Source organism: Lemur catta, chromosome 11 (genome assembly GCF_020740605.2).
Source record: "Lemur catta isolate mLemCat1 chromosome 11, mLemCat1.pri, whole genome shotgun sequence".
Lineage (NCBI taxonomy): Eukaryota > Metazoa > Chordata > Mammalia > Primates > Lemuridae > Lemur > Lemur catta.
In genome coordinates, this window is record NC_059138.1 from 17,696,236 (window position 1) to 17,719,312 (window position 23,077).

Below are 23,077 nucleotides of genomic sequence, written 5' to 3' on the forward strand. Positions count from 1 at the left end.
CAGGGAAGTTAGGAGAAAACATTGCTATACAGAGTTTTGATTTTAGAAATCTCAGACCAAATGACCATTGACCATTGAATTTAACAACGCAGGTCATTGCGGCATTGATAAGAGCAGTTTCAGTTGAGTGGTACCGTCGAAATCCTGATTATAGTGGAGTTTGTGGATTGAAAACTGTGCCTTCCCAGATTCATATGTTGAAGCCCTAAGCCCCTTGTTTGTTGTTTTGCCCCAATAGGCCAAAACTGTTATGATCAATTTAGTAGGAGCCCACACATAGGTTCAAATGGTCTAATGTTCATGGATAGGACTTGGAAGATGTGACTTTCCAACAGCTCATGAGGAAAGCCCTGGGGTTTATGACCCTTAGTGCCATATGAACCACCGTGTGATAAGGACATCAAGAAAGCCACGCTGACCCTGACTTTGACACACAGAAGAAGCAGAGCATGGGGACCAAAGACTGCAGCCTCCCCGCGCGGCACCCGGCCAAACATGGTGGGCATGTTTCTTTGCTGAGCCCTCCACTTGTGAAAAGAGAGAGCCACGCTAGAGAAATTTTCAAATAGTAAAAATCTCTTGAAGAACAAAAGGAGTTCAGCTTGGAGAAAACTTAGGAGGGAGAGATCTGTCTTCAGCCACTTGAAGGATTGTTTGTCATGTGGGAAAGGGATCACTCTCGCTTTTACAAATCAAGGATAGAAGTTAAAGGGAAAGTGTTTCAGTTGTCTGTTTCTATGGAGCAAACCACCCCTGAAATGTGGTGGTTTAGAAGAATTTACTATTTCTCACAACTTTGTGGGTTGGTGGGGTGGTTCTCCTGCTGGTTTTGCGTTGCCTGGGCTGACAGGACTACCCGTCTGTGGTGGCCTGGCGAGGCTCCGTGCTCAGCTGGGTGCCTTAGACCTTTCATCCTCCAGGGGGCAAAACTGGGCTTCCTCGCATGGCGATGGCTGTGACCCCGGAGGATGAGCCCCACGGCACAGGCCTCATCCAGCTTCTGCTTGCATCGCATTTGTCCCCTTGGCCGAAATGGGTTGTACGGCCACGCCCAGGGGCACAGTGAGAGAAGACAGCACAAAGGGTGTGGATGCCAGAGATGTGATTCGCTGGGGGGCCATTGGGGTAAAACCTACCACCGACGGATTTTGACTCGACATAATAGAGAACTTTCAAACAACGACAGCCATGCAGCTAGCTGCTTTGCGAAATAGTAGTTTCCCTGGTGGGGGAGATATTCCAACTCTAGTTCATAATTTCATTCTGTCATTCATTTAAACATTTTATCAAATACCTACGCTGTGGAAGACATTGGGTTACCTTCTGTGGAGGATAAAAGATGGATAGAATAAAATGTGTGAATGTATGACTTTCACAGACCACTGGGAGGAATGAAGGAAGAAGAGGCATCATTGGGAGAGACTTAAGTGCAGTAGGAGAGTAGAGGAGAGAGAACTCTGGCTGGAGCAGGGATGTGGAGGACAGAGGAGGCCGTAGCACCTGTATAGAGGGAGACATTTTAGCAGAGGGAAGGGAAATAAACTAATAACCAAGGAGCTCTACCCTATGCCAGGACAGTCCTAGCCTCTGTGTGAGTGTGTCACCCCTCAATCTTGATGGTAAACTGCATCATTGCCATTTAACAAATGAGGACACTGGACCTCAGTATGTTTGCACAAGAATTGTCAGGCCTAGAACTTAAACCTTGATCATGCTGGTCCACAGTCTGTACTCATCAGGAAGCAAGACTGCCTCCACAAAATTATCATGTGTATTACAATTTAAACATTTTAAAGTATGTTACACACAAAATCTCATTCAACCTAACAACAAATATGAGGAAAATATGATCCCCATTGTATAGCTGGAGAAACTGGAGCTCAGAGATGTTGATTCAGACAGACAGGGGCCTTTTGCATTAGCTCTTCTCCCTGCCAGGAATGCTGTTTCCATGACTTCATGTGGCTGGCCCCTTCCTGTCATTCAGATCTCAGCTGAAATGTCTCCTGCTCAGAAGTCTTCCCTAGTGTCCAAGTCTAAAGCGACTCCCACATCACTGTATTTAAACTCTTTGTGTAGCACTTGTCGCAATTTTCAGATAATCTGGTTTTTATTTTAAACTTTCTTAATTGCTGATTGTCAATTTTCCCTACTAGAAAGTAAACTCCATGAGTACAAGATTTTAATATTTTTTATTTTTCAATGCTCAGCTTGATTTTGATTCCACCAGATATTCATATTGTGATTTATATACTCATATTTACTTTTATTTACACAGAAGCTTACTGTTTTTTATTGCTTAATAGTCCTTGTATTTTGTCATTTTTTTCTAGTATCACATTTCTTTTTTCTAAGGCACATCGTTTAGTTTAGACATTCCTTTAGTGAATGTCTGTTGTACTAAAATCTGTTTTTCTATGTCCGTAAATAGCTTTATTTTCCCTTGCTCTTGAAATATAGTTTCCATGTATATATTTAACCCAATTTTAAGTTGACAGTGATTTTCTCTCAGTATCTTGAAAACATCATTCTACTGTCTTCTGGCTTTCATTGTTATGGTTGAGGTCAGATGTCAGTCTAGTCTTTGTAATCACAGTTCCATGAATATTGCTTTTTCTTTCTTTGATAAAACTTTCTGGATGTTTCTAAGATCTTTTTGACTTTGCTTTTCTATAATTTTGTTATAATGTGTCCTGCTTAGAACTGGTTGGATTCTTTGAAACTGGCGTCAACACTGGAAAATTCTAAGCCATTATCTTTTCAAATATTTTTCCCGTTTTTCTCTATTTGTATCTTCTAGAACCCCAATTATACTTATGTTGCATCTTCTCATTCTTTCTTTCATGTCTTTTTACCTTTTATTTATATTTTTCACCTTTTTCTCCCTGGTGCATTCTGAGTAGTTTTTCAGTTATATCTTCCAGTTTATTAGGTATACTTTTTTTTTTTTTTTTTTTGAGACAGAGTCTTGCTCTGTTGCCTGGGCTAGAGTGAGTGCCATGGCGTCAGCCTAGCTTACAGCAACCTCAAACTCCTGGGCTTAAGCGATCCTACTGCCTCAGCCTCCCAAGCAGCTGGGACTACAGGCATGCGCCACCATGCCCGGCTAATTTTTTTTCTATATATATTTTTAGTTGGCCAGATAATTTGTTTCTATTTTTAGTAGAGACAGGGTCTTGCTCTTGCTCAGGCTGGTCTCGAACTCCTGACCTCGAGTGATCTGCCGGCCTCGGCCTCCCAGAGTGCTAGGATTACAGGCATGAGCCACCGCGCCCGGCCTATTAGGTATACTTTTGCTGTGTCTAATATGCTCTTTAACCCATCCAGTGAGTTTTAAATTTAATTTGTCATCATTTTATTTCAAGAATTTATATTTGGTTTTAAAAAATATTTTGTTCAACTTTGATAATCTCTTGTTCCTTTGTAATATTATAAATTCCCTTTTATTTCTTTATATTAAACCTATTTCAAAATATTTATCTGATAATTCAATTCCTGCAGGATCTCTAGGTCTAATTCTACAATTTATTGTTTCTGCTGACTCGTACTCATGTTGGCTTGTATTCCCATGTGTGTAGTGATTTTTCTCTTTACTTGTAAAATTTACACAGGGCCCGAGTTGAGGGTCCATTCCTTCAGAGAGAATTTGTATTATTTCTGCTAGGTGCTTAGAGCACTATCAATCTGGGACCACTTTCAACTAAATTTGGAGTTTAAAAAATTTTTTTCCCTTATGAATGCACAGGTGGTATGAATTTCAGTCTTGAATCCTTATAAATATTAGCTTGTGGTAGGAAATATTAGGGAAGGTGTCTTTATCCCTGCCACCTTCTTACTGTACGGGCCAGGGCTGAGCCAGACAAATTTCCATCTGTGGAGACACCTCAGTGTCCCTTTATAGGAGTTTCAGCTAATAAGTGTCCCATTCTGTTTGGGCCCTAGGATTTTTTTCTCTAGTCTCTAAGTGTGTGCCTCTGGGCCACTAGGAAATCCATGGATTTCCTAAAGGAAAATGCCTCTATAGATTACTTATCCCCATTGAATTATATTCATTTTCTCTGACCGTTTTCCTCATTCTGCTACTAGTTCAGCCATGGTCTAAAGATATGTTTTATGTTTTAGTCAGCATTTTTAATGTTCTATACTGTTCTCTCCTCATTTAGTCCAACATATTTCCAGAAGCAAAAGCACCTATTCTTATTCTACACTATACTACTTTGCTTCCGAGCTTGACAAACACTTCTCAGAGATATAGCAAAAAGTCATTTCTGTTTTGAGCAATGTTACCTTAAGATCCTGTTCCCCTGATGTTAAAAATTGCCCTTTTCCCCTGCCCCCAGCCTCTCTAACCATAAAGAAAAGCAAGGATCTTGGTATATAATAATAAACGGAAAATGTGCTAGAACATAATAAAAAACAGGAAAAGAGATATGAGAATAAGTTGGAGATATTGATTGTAAAAGACTGTTTGGGCAGCTGGCTTTTATTCTAAGTCAAATGGAAGGCCATTGAAGGGTGTTAAACAGGGGAGGGGTGTGAACTAATTTTATTTAAAAGGTACAAATGTGGATGATGGACTGTTGGAGAGTGGAAGTGGGAAAAGGCAAACCTTGCAGTCGTCCAGATAAAAAATGGAGGTAGCTTGAAGTAGCATGGTAGCCATGGGATGCAAAAATGTAGATGGGTATATTATCTGTTGTCATGTAATTATTTATCACCATATTTGACAGCTTAAAATAATAGACATTTGTATCACCAGTTTCTGAGGGCTAACAGTCTAGAAGCAACTCAACTGGTTATTTCTGTATTGGAGTCTCTTGTGAGGTTATATTCAACCTGTTGGCTGGGGCTGCATTCTTCTCAAGGCTAAAATAGACTGAAGAATCCACTTTCAAGCTCACTCGTGGGATTATTAGAAGGCTCAGTTCTTGCTGGCTGTTGGCCAGAGACTTCTGTTCCTACAACATGAGCCTCTTTAGGAGCTATTCACAACACAGCAGCTTCCCCCAGAGTGAGGGGTCATACAGACATAGACATGCACATGCACACACACACACACACACACACACACACACACACATACAGACAGAGAGAGAAGAGATAGTAAGCACACAAGATGGAAGTCACAGTCTTTTTATAACCTAATCTCTGCAGTGACAGACCATCAATTCTGCCATATGTTATTGGTCATACAGATCAACGCACAATATAGGAGGGACTACACACGGTTATGGATTCCAGGAAGGGGGGGACCATTGGGGCCATCTTGGTGCTGCCTACCATAATGGGTATGAGATCTTCTTTGTAGAACAAATGAGACTTTACTGATGAATTTGATGTGGTATGTGAAGAAAAGGGAGGAATCAGGGATGACTTCTAGGTTTTTGGTTTGAGCTACTTACTACAGTGGGAGCCACTGGGAAAGAAATGTGTTAGAAGTGGGGAGAAATCAAGAGTTCTATTTTTCAACTTCTGAAATTTGTGAAGCCTTTTAGATAACCAAGTGGACATGCCAAGTAAGCAGTTTGAATGAATGATTCTGGAGCTCAGAGGAGAGCTCAAAGAGAAGATTAAATTTGGGAGTCATAGCCTATGGATGGATTTAAAACTGAGGCACTGGACAAGATCACTGGGTTGTAGTCTTTCTCAAGCTTAGCTGCCCGTTAGTATCACCTGAGAAGCTGTAAAACATTCTGACACCAGGCCATTCTCCAAACCAATTAAATCAATATCCCTGATGGTGGCACTCAGCCATTAGGATTTTTAAAGCTCCCCAGGGATTCCAATATGCAGCTGAGTTTGAGAATCACTGACAAGGGAGAAGATGCCAATGAGAAGAGAAAGGAGCCCAGGACCCTGTCATGGTGTGAGGGTAGAGGACAGTGTGGCATTCCAGAGATAAAGTGATGGCAGGAGGCACAGCTTCTTTCACAGTGCCTAAGAATCGGTTATGTCGTTAGCCTGCTCATCAGCTGTGACAAGCTGCAGAGCCCAGTTTGTGCATTCCACGTACAGAGGCTGTCATCTGTGGCCAGTGAAGAGCATAGGATATTTTGGAATTTCAAAATGTGAAAATTTAAACATGCCAATTCCATTTTGTAATGCAATCAGGCCTTAATTAGATCCAAAGTATTTACCAAGTGTTCCTCTGACCTATTTACATTAGGGATAAAAGCTAAGCAAATTCGAATCTGATTCTCTTTAAGGGTGGGTAAGAGATGTGACTTGATTCCAGCTTGAAGCTTCTGAAGTCAGGCTATAAGAGGGAAAAGAGTAAGCGTCTCGTCTAGTTTAACTTCAGGTTAACAACAGCATGCCAATCTTTGCATGCGGAAAGATTTTGGGCAATCCATTGTTAAGTAGGTATTTGGAGATATTTTTCCATCTGTGGGGATTTGTGCATTGAGACATTAATTTTCTTATATCGAGGTCTGCATTTCTTACCCCCCTTACCCCAAACTTTAGCAGACTGGTGTACCTGAGTGATCTAAGAGATCAATGGCTTACAGCTATGTCCTCAACCCTGCTTCCTGAGACATTGAAACTGTGATCTTGATCCCATTGATTTATTTTCCGTGACTCATGATCAACAAATCAAACATGTCAAACTTATGACTATTGAGATTTTGAGAAGTATATAGCATATTTCCCCACCCCATACCTGCACCTGACTGGGTTATTTAAAAGCTATGAATTTGTCTATGTTTTTGTTTATGATTATGATAATCATTAAAGGAATCCAAAAATGCTCTACTGTTGGAGTCCAAATGCCTGGGTGCAAGATTTAGCTCTCCCACCTGTTGGCTGTGAGCCCTGGGGTGAGCCACTCAGTCTTACTAAGCCTGCTTTTCCCTCTGTAGAATGGAGACAGCCCCTGCCTTATCTCTTTGCTGTGGTCATTGTCTACATTGGATGGGATCGCTTGCTTTGAGGAATATAGAGAATATGTGACTGTAAACAGCCTTATTTTGCTGGTGTGAAGATCTGCTGTCATCATCAGACCCTATCTTCTGGGCTTAGGCACAAACCGTTCACTTGCTTTGGGCATCTGCTCCTTGTTTTCTCATCACCAGGCCTTTCCTTCCTTCCAAATCTCATGGCCCAAACTGTGTACTTCTTCAGTAAGTCCTCCTTAATTAACCCCATCTTGTTTGAATTATCCTTGATGTTTTTCTCCAATGTCAGAATATGGTGTTCTCTTTACGTTAGGCACCAATTTACTGAAGTGTTTCTCCATAGATGTCTCAAATTTGTGCCAAAAGTTCATTCCAGATCTGCATTAAATTGTTTAAGCTTTTGGAGGATGGTGACTGGAGAATATTTCCCAGTTTTGCAGCACACATCAACATCAAGGTTTTATCCGTGTGGACCATGAATTTCTTTTTACATCGGACATGTACTTCTCATAGATCTTCACAAATTAGCATCACCCAGAAAGAAATCAAGCTTGGGATGTTTGTAGACATTTTCTTTCATAGATAGCTCAGTCTTTCTTTTGTTAAAGCAATTCCTGGCTCCCAGAGTTTTGATAATTTGGTATCAGCCAGTGAGGGAGGGAAGACACAGTCATTTTTGCTTTTCATTAGCAAGAGCATGTCTTCATCAGCACACTCCACCGGGATTTCAAGTCACTATCCTCCCTTCCTCTCTTTCAAGTTGTTCCAAGCCCAGTGACATTCGAAAGGATGAGTCATTGTCTAAATGTGGAGGGTGTTATTCTGCAGGCACAACTGTGCGTGCTTGGGTACCATCCCAGTCCATGATGCTAAGCATGGCTCTGACCTCACAGGGGATGGAATTCTGAAAATTATCCTTTGTGAGATTGAAAGTGGCATAAATAATGATGTGATCTTTTTGGAACCCCCACAGGGACAAGAGGACTCAAGCTGATGCTTTGGGGATTTACAAAATGAACATACGTCATAGATTTCTGTGCTGCAGCAGAAATGACACCATTCTTGGAGACAGGAGACCTGAGTTGGAATCTTGCTCTTTCACTAGCTTGTTGTATGACTTTGGGCAAACACTGTTATCCCTCTGAACCTCAGAGAGGAGGCAGGTTAAACTGGATCGTCTTAAAGCTAATTTCCTTAAGGATCCAAAGTTCTACTGAAAGTTATGAGATAATGCTGATCCAATTAACAAGGACATTTGTAGTTTTTCATGGTCTCCCAATGTTTCTGCTGATCTGCAGAGTTGGTAGGGAGAGGGGGACTATTCAGGGCTAAGTTTCTGGATGTCTAACAGATAATATGTAACACATGATGAAAGGAGATCAGAAGACAGAGGTGGAAATGGGGAAAGAGCTGAAAGAAAAGTAGAAAAGAGGGTGTTCTTATGTTTCCCTCCATACTTCCATTATTCTGCGTGTAGATTTCTAGCCACTTCCAAGGGTTCCAGGTTGATTACTGATAGTCAAGACACAGGGTGTGAACCCGCCTCAGCCCCAATTAGGGGCTCAGGTGACCCCCCAAACCACTCAGTTTCAGGAACAGATGTTTGTGAGGATCCTGTCTTCTCTGAGAGGCTGAACCTACTGCCCTGGGACATCCAGGTGTTGGGCCCTAGTCCCAGCTCATGGCTTTCTTGTTGTCACTTGTCAGGGTTAGTGTTTTGTAAGCCAGTGTTCTGAAAGAAGTATCTTATGACCAGCCCAGCCTGGGAAATACTCTGAGTTAAGTGAAATCAAACAGATTTCCATACTGCAATATTTCTCAGAGTCTTTCATTGCTAATTGTGTATGACTAACATCTAAGAGGAGAAATATGATGTGCAACATTTCCCAAACTTATTTGACTGTGAAGACCCTCCCCACATCTATTTACTTATTGACAAGATTTCTGAGAAGGAACGTTGGGGGAAATAATGTTCTAAGTTGATGGCTTTCTAGAATATTCCACCTCAAACCTCATCTCTTTGGGAGGTCAGTCTTGATTAAGTTTGGGAGGATGAATGAGTTGGGCTGACAGTACTATTCCTGGCACCATTCCTCTTTAATTAAAACCTGAAAATCAAGAAAGGAGGTTGGACAACATCTTTAAACAAGGGCGATGTGAGTTAAGTGTTCTCTTAGGGATCTTACATCCATATGACTTTCAAAGCCCCAGAGGCCTTTCTCAGGAGCCCCAAGTCAGAAGCTATTTCATCCACCCTATTCCTCACCACAACCCCCTGCCTTGCTTTCCCCAGGTCCCCTCAGATATCAGCCACCTCCCCAGCATCGCTGACAAGCCTATATCTGAATGCCTCAAGTGACTGGTGGCTTCTATAGTCCATTATATCTTTGAACAGCTCTGCTTAGTGAATGACTTGCTATGGACAACTCCTCAATAAGAATTTCACTCCCTAGGAGAGAGACTCTTTCTCCATTCATTTCTTACCATCTATTTACTGAACATTTACAGTGAGTAGGAAATAATGAGAGATCAAAGTTATCGAGCAGTCTTCTGCCCTCAGGAAGCAAGGGAAGGCAAGTGCACAAGGAAATGCAAGGTTGCTTATGGCTGGAGGCAAGAACATGCTGTGAGTGATCAGAGAAGGGAGAAAAACCAATTTCTGCTGAGCGCCCCAGAGAATTTTCAAAGAGGGGGTGGCCTCTGAACCATGCCTTGGGATTGGGAGTGGACAGAGAAGGACAGAGAAAGACATTAAAAGTGGAAGGAGTGGCTGTGGGAGAAAAGGCACAAAGGATGGAGCTTGGGGGAGGTTCCCAGGAGTGTTCACATGTCATTTGGAGGTTTGGGGTGAAAAGCAAAGACACTAAGTAGCATTAGTCCAAGGAGGACTTAGTGGAAGAACACAGGGATCCCTGTCAGGATGGGACAGTGCCTCTCATGGACTTCCTCTTCCAGACCCCGCCATGGGCCCTTCTGTCCCTGCAAATCTCTGCCCAACATGCAGGTTCCCAGGAGAGAGAGAACAAATGGCCCAGCCAGGTCACGGCTCCACCTCTGGGGTCTGTTGCAAAAGGAAGGGGAGAGCAATAAACATTTGAAAGCTTCTTAGAATGATGCCCAGCATAGAAGAAGTTGCTAAATAATAAAATTGGTAGTACATGAATTATACTAGACAGTAAAAGCAATACTCCCCCAAAAATCATCTTATGGAAGATCAGTCTGGACGAGTAAGTTGTGCTGAAGATAAGGGGTATGTGAGGCGGCGGGGAGCGGTGGTAGGAGGAAGGCAGTGAAGGCTTCCAGCACAGACAGAAAGAACAGGCAGGAAGGTTCTTCCAGGGGTAGCACAGGGGGTCAGTAGGATTGTGGCAGCCATCCTAGATGTGAGAGCTGGGGTAAGACCACAGGTGCAGTAGGAATGGTTTGAGTGGATATGGAAGGGCTTTCTTCTAAGTCTCCATGTGGCACTGTATGAATCCCCTCACTGGACAAGACCTTCCCACTTCCTGTAGTCTGACTGTTGTAGACCTCAGAGCCGTCTATCCTGGTTTCCGTATCAACCACACATTGTCCCTGCTAGTAAAAGTGCGTGAGGACGCTTAGCAGCTACGACTGGGGTGCTCGTGGTGGTGGAGAGGGCCAATTCCAGGAAGAGGGGTGGACGATGTGGGTTCTTGGGGCAGAGGTTTTTGAATGCCAGTCAGAGACAGGTGGCCTGAGACAAGTGAAAACACGGGTGTAAGGTTAGCAAGTGTCCTCCAGGAGGGCCATCTGCAGCTCTGACGTTGGGCTCTTGCTTTTCTTGTAGATATGTTGCAATGTCCTCTCTCACTCTCCCTCCCCATCTCCACCCCCTCTCTAATTTTAAATAAAATAATGGTAAAAGTGGATGGTAGTGGGTTTTTCTCCCTAAATGTCTAACTTAGCAAAATAAGGAATTGGCAACCCCCATTTTTAAATTTTAGAACTCTATAAATTGCAAGTGTCTGGGAAAAATTGATGGCAGACTGGGTATGCGGGTTTATTTTTCCTCCCTCCCCATATCCATGGGAATGACAAAAGAAATGGAAAAAGAAATCATAACGGCAGTAAAGACATGGGAGGGTACCACTAAGAGATAAAAGAAGGAAGGCTTTCTGAAACATACTAGGCTTTCTGAAGCTAGATGAATCAGTGCATGAGACAGCCAAAGAAGTATGAAAATATCCTCAGCTTTCCTATGACAATAATGAGATACCATAGTGTTTTTTGTTTGTTTTATAGATTAGCAGACCTTTTGTAAGCTTGTTAAAAATGCCACGTTCTGTGTGGGGAGGAGTTGGAGAAACTGTTCTTTTCATAGATTGATGTGTTGTATATAATTTAATTACAAACTTCTGAAGGGAAATCGGGCAATATCTGTCAAATAAACATACAAATACAAGTTCTGCTTCAGCAGTTCTACTCTGTTAACCGACCTCCAATTAACCAGCTCCCTCTGCTACTACCTGTTCCTTTGGCACCACGCACGGATAGATCCAGGGAGGCACTGGGTGCTCTGCTGAGGCGTGTGCTTCCCACGGGCCTACTCTGTTCATTCCCAAACCTGTTTATTTCTGTTGTACTTGGTAACATTGTAATTTACATCCAAATTATGTGAATCTTTGAAATGAGTGGAAAAGAAAGGTTTTTTAAAAAAAAATTATGAATACTATGTTAAATATATTTTTGTAGAGAAAATAAATAAACCTTTGCTATTCAACAATATGGAGATGGTTGAAGAATACTGATTCACCCGTGAGATGAAATATTATGCTGCTAATAAAATTATGTTGTCAAAGAAAACTTACCAAGTGAAAACAATAAGGATATATAATTACGTTTCAGTGGGATTCTAATGTTGTCAGTATTAATGTATCTGTTTGTTAATGATGCCTCTGGGAGACAGTAATACAGGTGATTTAGATTTTGTTCTTGATAATTTTCCAAATTCTACATAATGACTATGTATTACTTTAGTCATCTTTTAAAAAGATTTTTAAAAAACTTATTTTCTGAATATACATTGAGAATAATAATAATAATAATGATAAATTACCACTACATAGCTGATAAACTAGCAAGTGAAATAAAGAGCTTCATGAACTTTCTTCAATGAAACCTTGGCCTGCTCTTAAGCCCAGAGTCAGAATTGTCAGATAGATGATCAATTAATGGGAGACAGGACAGTGCACCTCCAGGCAGGACAAGCTACTGAGATTATGGACAGAGGGGGCCGTGGCACTCATGTGGGCTAGACATATTAATTTAGCTCAGAGGGACCAAAAATACAAATGTGACATTTTATGTTTCAAACTGTCTTGGTCATTGACTTTTTTTTTGTTTTAAATTATGAAATATTTTAGATATTTACAAAATTCCAAAGAATTGTTTAATGAACACCATGTATCTACCCACTCGGTTTAAGAAACAAAATATTGTAGGTATGGTTGAAATGCACTATAGTTACCTTACCCAAGATGTAACCAATGTTCTGAATTTGATGTTTTCATTTCTGTGCATATCTTTACACTTTTAAGATCCAAGCATTCGTCCTTAATATATTATATTGCTTTTCATGCTTTTAACTTTATATAAAATATCTGCCTGAAACTTGGGGTTTTTCTTTTTTCTTTTTTGCAACATGGATCCATGTTGATACATGTAGCTGTAGTTGATTAATTTTGACTACTATGTACTTTTCCATTGTAAGAATGTGTCCTTATTTATGTATTCTTCCTTTGATGAACACGTGTGTTGTTTCCAATCCTTTTTCTATTAAAAGCAAAGATATGGGACACATTCTTACACGCTCAGGATTTTTGCTAAAAGAGTAGATTTTAGGCGCTCTTACCACACATGCACAAAATGGGTAACTATGTGGGATAATGGTTATTTTAATGTGCTCGACTATAGTAACTATTTCACTATCTATATATGTATTAAAATATCATGCTGTACACCTTAAATATATACAATTGCATTTAAAAACCAGAAAAAGAAAGAGGAAAAACCCTGTACGTAACTCCATAAAAATAAAAAGCTCTTGCCTGTGAAACAGTTAATAGAAATTAAAAGGTAAATAGAAGATTGGGTTCAAATTTACAGCAAATAATCAAGGAGGTAATATCTTTACAAACCTTAGATTTTTTTTTGTTCTGCGTATTTGGAGCTGATCATTTAATGTTTTTAATGATCTTCCTAATGGTGCTAGAGTGAGGCAGCTGGTTTGATGGGAAGCTACAAGATGAGGTAAAGATTCTTATTAAGACCGATTCTTTAACGTTTTCAAAGACATCGCCTTCCAGTAGGGCATTTCAGAAGTCACTTCCCACACTGAGAGGGCTGGAAAGGAATGTGGGCATTGTCACGTACCGCAAGTAATTCATCAAGTGGCAAATGGGGGTGTTCTAGGGCATTGTGATAACTACAGACTGTTATATAGAAGGACTGAAGAACAGAATGCTTTCTACTCGGTTATTTGAACAATATATGATTATTATGGGCCAATGCCTGGGGCTTGGATATATTTTTGTTAAGGTGAAATTTTCTTTGTAATGGAATTGGTTATAATGGGATTTGATCTCCATTCATCTCACTTATCCATTCTCCCTCTGGCGTCTTTGATAGCACTTGCTCCTGTTGCAGCAGTCAGCCCAACTGTGTCTAAGGACCGAAACATGCCTCTAATTTGTAACCAAAAGCTCTCCATTGGGGCTCCTCTCATAAGCCTTAGATCTCTTTGATTTACCAAACATTCATCCATCATGGATGCCCTCACTCAACCTGCTTTCCCAGTGCGTTTATTGTCTTACTTAGCTTATCTCCCCGGAACTCTCCCAGCCTGTTTAGACACAACAACTTGGTTTGTCACACATTATGGGTGATGAATGGTTATGTTCTGGAGGGTTCTGAATTTTTGCTTCTGGCTGGCTTGAGTGCTGTGTCTGTCTGGGTGGGGTAGTAGGCAGTCAGAGGATGATGCTAACACGCTTCACATCCCAGGGTTTCAATAGGGACATCTGCCAGCCAGCTTGCAAGAATGTTTGAAGTTGAATTTGTAAGTTTGGCATAGAAGGAGGAGAGTGGGCATGGTGCTACCTACCAAATCACCACTCCAGGCCACACAATTCAAAGGCCCATAGGCATTGGTTTTGTTAGACAATCTACATGCAAATAAATAATTTCTTTTCTCCTGAGTGCTGTGTTAAGTATATTAAATGTCAGTCATATTTGCCTACTTGTTCTCTTCCCTTTCTTGTTCTGTACACAGGCTGATTCTGTAAGAAGGTGCAGAAAGGGCAGTTGCTTATGGCATTTCACTCGGCGGGTCCCTAGACAAGCTTCCTCTGCCGAGGTGCCTGAGATCCTACCATTCCTGGCCTCTGGGAAAATGTGACTCTGCCATGGTTCAGGAGTGTAAATCGTCATCACTCTCAGGCTGTGAATAATTAATTAATTAGCTTAGCCAGAGATTCGAGGTTCACAGGAAATACAACACAATGTTCATTCATTCAGAAAACTTTCAATAAATAGTGGGCATGTGCCAGGTGCTCTGTCAGGACTAGAGATCAAAAGGTATTGCCCACACCTTACTGTGCCCTGCCCTATGGTGGCGCATAGTCTGGTGGTATCTCAGAGCACTGAACTGGGGGCTGAGGGCCTTGGATTCTGGTGCCAGTCCTGTGCCAGATCTGAGAGCTGGCTGAGCCGGGGAGCCTTTTGGGCCACCATTTCTGTATTTTTAAAGTGGGTAAAGGGTGGAATAGAAAGTCTGAAGTGCCTTCTAGGTTTCCTGCTATGAGTATATAGGCTTTTAGTTTTCTTAAATAGGTGTCATATCCACAATGAAGTTCACACATCATTAGTAGAAAATGTCCCCACCCCCTGTGCCTCACCTGTTCAGTCTCTTCTCCCTCCTCAAGCAGGTCATCATTGGTGTTAGTTTCTTGTCCTTTCAGAGATTTGAAAAATGTATAGTCAAGCCAATGTAAATCTACATTCTTTGTCCCTCTTTCATTCAATACAGGATGTAGCATACTATAAACACTGTTATACATCTTGCTTTTTTCCCAATTAACAATACATCTTGGATCTTTCCATGTCAATATAGAGCTTCTTCAATCTTTTTTTTAATAACTCCATAGAATTCCATTGTATGTATTTGCAATAACTAACCAGTTCCAATATAGATGAAACTTTGGCTATTTCCATTTTCTTATCGCTCTAAGAAATGCCAAAATGTATAAGGTTGCATTTCCATCATTTTGCACACTGTTAAGTATGTCAGTAAGATAATACCTAGAAGTGGAATTTCTGGGTCAAAGATATACACGTTGGTAATTTTGAAAGTGTAATATACTTTTTTCTGACACTTCTGATATTAAATGTATGGTGGGTTTCTAATACTAATTCTCTGATCCTCCGACACCAACTGGTTGTCCAACAATTCAGTTCAGTTGTTGTGTAGACACTAACTAACCAGAGGTAATGTCAGACCCTCCAGGTTTAAGGGCCCAGGTGCACAGGACAGTCCCCACTTCAGACACCAGCTGCAAATGGGGTACCCAGGCCACCCACATTTTTGCACAGCCTACTATAAATTCAGGGCTTCCTATGACTTTCCTCTCCTTGCTCGAGTTTCAAGAATTCACTAGAACAACTCACAGAACTCAGGAAAGCAATTTATTCACTATTACCAATTTATTATAAAAGATGCAACTTAGGAACAGTCAGATGGAAGGGCAAGGTGGTTGGGGCTGGTGGGAGTGGTGGGCAGAGTTTCTGTGCCATTTTCCCAGCACATCAATGTGTTAGCCAATCTAGAAGCTCTTTGGGTCTTGTGGTTCAAGACTTTTCATAACTCAGTCTCCAGTCCCACTGCCATTCTAGAGGTTGGGGTGGGGTTGGGGTGGAGCTGAAAGTTCCCATCTGGTCCTCACATGTTGGATTTTTCTGGTGACACCATCCTGAAGCTATCTATGGGCTCCACCTTGAGTCAATTCCCATATGGTTGACAGGGGGTCCTCATGAATAACAAAAGACACCCCTTCACTCAGAAAATTCCAAGGATTTTAAGAGCTCTGTGTCAGGAACTGGGGACAAAGACCAAATGTATTTTTTATTATGCCACAGAAAGGTATAGTCAAATATCTGAATACATTGATTTACACTCCCACTACTACTGTTAGTGAACGGGAGTGCCTGTTTCCCCACAGCATTGTCAACACTGTGCATTGGCCTTCTCTGCAGCTCGGTGGCCAGGGGTGGGGGGAAGCCGCAGCCACAGCCCCAAGTCAGCCCCCCTCTGCCCCCTCCCACCCTCTCATCTCTCCCTCCTTGTTGTTAATAGCGGGGCAAGATGGAAGATGAGAAAAACTGCTAACCAGACTGTCTCTGCAAGAAAGACAGATTTTATAAGAAAGTGAAAAAAACCAAACAAACAGGCAGACAACCATAGATCAGATGAGGATCGGAAGGAAGGGTGCCTGAAACTACAGGAGACTCCACAGGAAGAAGTTGCAGAGGAGAACTGGAAGGAGAAAGGCTCCTGAGAGGCTTGGAGACCAGCAACAAGGGCAGGTAGAGCAGTTAAAATTTCCCCTCTGCATCTCGGACTGCTGGTGGGCTCCTGAGTGGTTGGAGAGACCTGCCAGCACCAGCCTAGAGATGGCCGCTAGTGAGCGGTGAGCCTCCTGAGGACAGGGCACCAGGCTCCCAGCTCCCTCAGGGCACCTCCCGGCCCACAGACCTGCGCCGATAGGCAGGCGCCATATTGCTTTATTATCCCCTTCCCCTTACCTACCTGTGGCTGCCAAGAGAGACAATTTAGCCACCACCCAGAGGCATCTGCAGGGAATGAGACCTTTCCTTCCGGGGCCTTACAGCAGACTGAGGGGTACTCAGACTGTGAGCTCCTTACCCGCCAGCCCTCCCAGGTGCTGCTTGCCTGGTGACCCCAGGAGAGTGAGGAAAGTCCCGAGGCGGAGAGATATTGATCCAGCTTGAGCTCCCTGTGGATGACCTGAGACCAGCACTCCTCTCCCTGGCAGGGTCAGGATTTGATTTCCGGGGCCCAGGGGACAGGACTCCAGACCAGATCCCATACACCCAGGTCTCAATCTCACAGAAGGGATATTTGTGAACAAGACTGCTGAGCCGTGTGTACCTTCAGGGGCAGATCAGTGTGCTTTAGGGGCAACCCTCCTTCCACCGGAGGGCCGTGCGCCCAGCTCAGGCTGCAATCTGGGGCAGGAAACCTCCCAGCCCACATCAAAGCCAGAGGACATCCACTGACTTGAGGTCCTGCCTTCTGGCAGAGGCCCAGGACAAACTGCAGAATAGGGGAGGGTGGAAAGGAGTGAGGCCTGCTCCAGACTGCAGATCTCAGTGCCACCCCTACATGCAGACTTTTTGATTGAGTGGGGCCATTTCAACCCCTCCCTGGCAGCTTTGCCCAGAAGCTGAGAATAGACCTTTGACCCCTGACAACAGCATTTGTGGTGCTTGAGGGCAGGCTCACCCAACCCAGCTCTGCCCAGACTCACTCCCTGCCCCGGCCCCACTGAGGTGGAAAATAAGGACACACCTGGAAGTCCCAGGGCTCCACCCACCACCTGAAGCACTAGAGTGCCACCTCAGAGGAAGGAAAGCTGGTTACAGGACCCAAAAACAACACTGCAGTCTGCTCCTCCCAGCAAGTGCCAACTTCTGACAGGGAGGTCATTCTGCACACCCTTTAAGTGTACCTACTGACTCATCATACAGGGTGTGGTCGAATCTCACCCACAAACACCACCTACTGGCTGAGAGACTAAACAGGGTGTGTCATTATTCAAATGAAAATCTCAAGGTAAGAAGCAACAGCTCAGCCAGATGGGAGGGAATCAGCAAAAGAATTCTGGAAGTATGAAGACTCAAACTGAAAGGACACTGCCAAAGGGGAACACCAGCTCTCTAGCAATGGACATCAACCAAATTTCAAACACTAAAATGACAGAAGAAAAATTTTGAACACAGATTGTAAGAAAACTCAATAATATGCAAGAATAAATGGATAACCAACACAAAGAAACCACAAAAAATTCCAGGGCTTAGAAGAAAAATTCACTAAAGAAATTGAAATATTAAAGAAAAATCAAACAGAACTGCTGGAAATGAAGAATTTATTCAAGGAATTACAAAACACAGTGGAAAGCCTCGAGAACAGGGTAGATCAAACAGAAGAAAGAATTTCAGGGATTGAAGATAACACCTTTCAATTAAATAAGTCAGTCACAGAGATAGAGCAGAGAAATAAGAGAAAAGAGCAAAGTCTACAAGAAATGTGGGATTATGTGAAGAGGCCTAATGTGAGAGTCATAGGCATTCCTGAGGGTGAGGAAGAAAATACACAATGGTTGGATAAGCTATTTGAGTATATAATAGAGGAAAATTTCCCAGGCCTTGCTAAAAATCTAGATATCCAGATATAAGAAGCTCAAAGGACTCCTGGGAGATTCGACACAAACAGGAAGACACCACAACACACATTCATCCGACTGACCAACATAATCACCAAAGAGGCCCTCCTATGAGCTGTAAGGCAAAAGAAGCACATAACCTACAAAGGAAAACCCTAATGGCAGATTTCCCACCTGAGACCTTACAAGGAAGAAGGAACTGGGGCCCCATTCTCACTCTTCTCTAACAGAATAATGCCCAGCCTAGAATGTTTTACACTGCAAAACTAAGTTTGGTATATGAAGGAGAAATAAAGACCTTCTCAGACAAGCAAAGACTGAGGGAATTCATCAAGACAAGACCTGCCCTCCAGGAAGTACTCAAAAGAGTGTTACACACAAATCAGCACCATAAACACTCATGAATGTAAAATCATCCAAAAGCTAAACGGCAAAGGCCAGATACCACAATGGCTAAAGACAGAAAACAAAGCAACAAAGTTCAACTCAACAGGATGAACATAAATCTGCCCCACTTTCAATTCTCTCAATAAATGTGAATGCATTGAACTGCCCACTAAAGAGACATAGGCTGGCTGAATGGATAAATATGCACAAGCCAGGTATGCATTCAGGGTCAAGGTGAAAGGATGGAAAACAATATTTCAAGCAAACCAAAGCCAAAAGAAAGCTGGCATGGTGGTTCTGATTTCAGATAACTTAGTCTTCAAATCAACAAAAGTAATAAAAGACAAAGATGGTCACTATATAATGGTGAAGGGTACAATTCAACAAGAAGACATAACAATTCTAAATATTTATGTACCTAACTCAGGTGCACCTAGATTCATAAAGCAAATCCTACTTGATCTAAACAAAATGATGAACAGCAACACCATAATAGTTGGAGACTTCAACACTCCTCTGACAGAACAGGACAGATCCTTCAAACAGAAAATAAACAAAGAAACAATGGACTTAAACAGAACTCTAGAACAAATGGGCCTAACTGACATTTACAGAACATTCTACCCAATAACCACTGAATATAGATTTTTCTCATCAGCTCATGGGACATTCTCTAAGATTGACCATATCCTAGGCCACAAAGCATGTCTCAAAAAACTCTTAAAAAACAAAAGTTATACCATGCATCTTCTCAGACCACAGTGGAATAAAATTAGAAATCAACTCCAACAGAAACTCTCATCTCTACACAGAGTCATGGAAACCAAACAACCTTCTGTTGAATGATTATTGCATTAAGGAGGAAATCAAGATGGTAATCAAAAGATTCTTTGAACTAAATGGTAAGGGAGACACAAGTTATCAAAATCTGTGGGACACAGCTAAAGCAGTCCTCAGAGGAAAATTTATATCCATAAATGTCTACATCCAAAAGACAGAAGGATCACAAATAATCTAATGAGTCATCTCAAAGAACTACTGCTGACCTCTCACTCAAGGAATTGTCAGGGAAAGCTTAGTGGATAAAGACTGTTGATTTGGTTAAGAAAGGTACTTTGTTGAAAATCCTTGTTTTGAATTCAAGTTTAAGGTTTTGCATGTAGCATGACTTAGCTATTTCACTCAGGCGAGGATGCTCTTTTTCTACTCCATTCCTGAGTCCTGGCCAGTGAGGAGTGATTCTTAGGAGCTCCTGTCATCTAGTGAAGGCAGCTTCCCCTGTCTGCATTAACACTGTGTTCTGGAAAGGCCATCTACAAGGGGATTCAGAAGGCCTGGGTTCTAGTTCTCATTTCCTCTGTGATCTGGCCAAGCTGTTGACGTCTCTGATCCTCAGCTCTCGAACCTAGAGAGAGGGGAGCCAGGTGTGCAGCAGAGATGGCCCACTGATCGCTGAACTTTCTCTTCCTCCATTCATGGGACAGAGGCTGGGACTCTGAAGCCCTGTGGCGGCCCTGTCCAACAGCATTTTCTGGGACGATGGCAGTGTTCTATATCTGCACTATCTAATGTGGTGGCCACTAGCAACATGTGGCTACTGAGAGCTTGACATGTGGCTAATGCAACTGAGAAACTGACTTTTAAATTTTACTTGCCCTAATTAATTTGCATTTAAATTTAAACAGCCATATGTGTCTAGTATCTATCACATCTAGCTACATGTGTCTAGTGAAACCCTAGAAGATGGTGAGGCCACAAGACAGAAGGATCCTGGGTCCCTGAGTCACCCTGAGGAGGAGAGTCACCAGTTTTTTTGGCCTGTAAATTTCCAAATAAACTTTACAGTTGTACCAGATGGCACTAAGAGTATATGTATCTGGGCTCCTTTGCAGGATACCTGGGTCCTTGCATGATGCCACTGCTGGGAGGAAAAGTCACCTTCAGTCTCTAAACACCTAAATGGAGCTGTTATATGAGCAAGAAATACATTCACCTGGTAAGTGACACATTTTCGTATTTATTGTTATAGCAGCTAGTGTTGCCTTAACTCGTACACCTCCAGTGAGGACAAACTAGGTAATCTACTGGAAATGCTGTGTAAGCCCTAAAGCGCTTCATGAACATATGGGACATGAAATGTATTCCTGCTGCCTGAAAAGGTGTCCAGAGAGAGTGTTTCCTATGAAGCAGTGGAGGCTGAAATGTGATTTTTACACTCTAAGAAAAATGCTTTAAACCATGCTCGTTCCTCCTCCTGTCTCCTTTTACAAGGTTCTCCCAACTAGGGGCGCTTTGGCCTCAGAGGAGGCCGCCACCTCACTGGCCTCTCTGTTGCCCTATTGGGCTGTGCCCTGAACAGTGGCCCTGGTCTTCCTTCCTTCATCCTCTTCAGCAAATGCTGCTTAGAAGCAGGCGTAACAGGAACATTCTAGCATAAACCCAAGTGGTGCGGGGGGAGGGGGCTGGCCCAGAGGGGCGGCTTGCACTGCGGTGTGGGGTGAAGGGCTATGGAGATAATGCCAAGACCAGGGAAAGTTCACTCTTGATAACTTGGGGACTCAGGTCCCGAGAGTGTTTTGCGTCTGTTTCCATATCTGTGAAATGGTTGTAAGAGTTCCTGTAACCTCCTCATCTCTGAAACTGTGAGCAATCCCGAAGGCCAGCGCTCAGAGCTTCTCCAGGGAGCACAGCGGGTGGGTGTGGAGGCTGTTCCCTCCCCCGAGTCTTGGCAGCCCTGAGGCAGTGTCCCCGAGCTGTGATGGATGGAGGGCCCGGGGGCGGGTCCTGCGGCAGCAGCCTGCCTGGAGTCTGAGGAGCAGCCGGCTCAGAATGAAGATGAAGCACCGGTGCGCTTTGATGGACGACGGGCAAAGCCTCTCTTGAAATTGGTCTCTCAAAACAATATACAAACTAATACACAAATCAATGCAAAGTGTTTAAACTGCCAGGAAAACTCACTCCATCTATCACACTTAAGGGGACGTGGGGGCTGTGGGGTCTGGCCATCTCCTGCGTTGCCGTGGCCCTGGGGTGGGAATGCTCCGTCCCCGGGAACTGGCTGCCTGACTGAGCGCCTCCCTCTCAGGCATGGGCCCAGGGTGGCTGGAGGTGGGACGTGGGAAAGGATTCCTGGCCCTCGCCGTACTCCGGGGCTACGTAAGGGGAGCTGCAGTCCTTTGTCTCTCTGCTCACCCTCTGGCCACTCTTCGATGGGCCTCACTTCCGGGGGTGGCCATTGTGACAGCCCACAGCACGGGGACCTGCGATCAGCTGACACTGCTCGGTTCTTTTCCAAGATGGCAGCGCCCCCGCTGCCCCTCCAGCCCCATCCCTCCTGCTCCTCCACCCACGTGGGCTGCCCCACTTCTTCCTTCATCCTCTAAGTAATCACACCATCTGCCTTAGGCCGTGTATGTTTCCATTGAGATCAAGTTCTTAGCTTTGTATCCGTCTTTTTAACTCTAGAAATTACTTACAATTTATATTTATATCATGCCTTGCAGTTTGCAAAGTCTTTTCATGTACGTGGTTAGTAGTGTCAGCTCCATTTAACAGGACAGGAGGTTTGAGGCTCAGAAAGGTTAAATGCTGCAACCAGGCCGCCAGAAGGGAAAACCTGGTAGGAACGTAGAAGTGCAGTTGTGTTGCATTTCCAAACCCTTGTTCACAGAAGCTGGCCTCTGGCAAGGACTCCACGTGGCCTGGCTTCCAAGGACTCCAGGGCAGGGTTAGAAACTGTTTCCTTTCTTTTTATGGTTTCAGTTCCGACCTCATCTCGGGAGTGCTAGACACATGGCCGCATGGCGGGCAGGCACCAGCGTCAACCCCTATATCTCAGTGGGCTGGGAATTTGGCCAGAGCAAAAGATGGTTACTTTTTAAGGATTTTCCCCCGTGACTAAAAAATGAAAGAATAATCATAATCTTTCCTCCAACTGTCAGAATAAAGAAAAGGCTGGAGATCCCAGTAAAGGGGCCATGTGGCTCTCAGGGGCAGAGGAGTTCCTGGCTGATATCCCACCCATCCTCCCCACTCCCGGCTGTGTCCACACCATCCCAGCCAGGTGTGTGTCTGACTTACCCCAGGCATTTCCAGGGAGGTAAAGATAGGGCCTTCTTCTGGAGCTTATCCTAGTGCTTTTCAAAGCCTCTGCTTGGCAGTTTATTTCAAATCCTTACTTTCATAATTTTGATCCATGGTCTCGGTTGGTCTTTGTCCTGTTTTGATGTCTCAAACCTGTGACGCCATTCTCTGAACCTGTGGGCTGTCCTCTGTGTTGTTCGGATCACTCCTGAAATGTATGGTCAGTCCTGG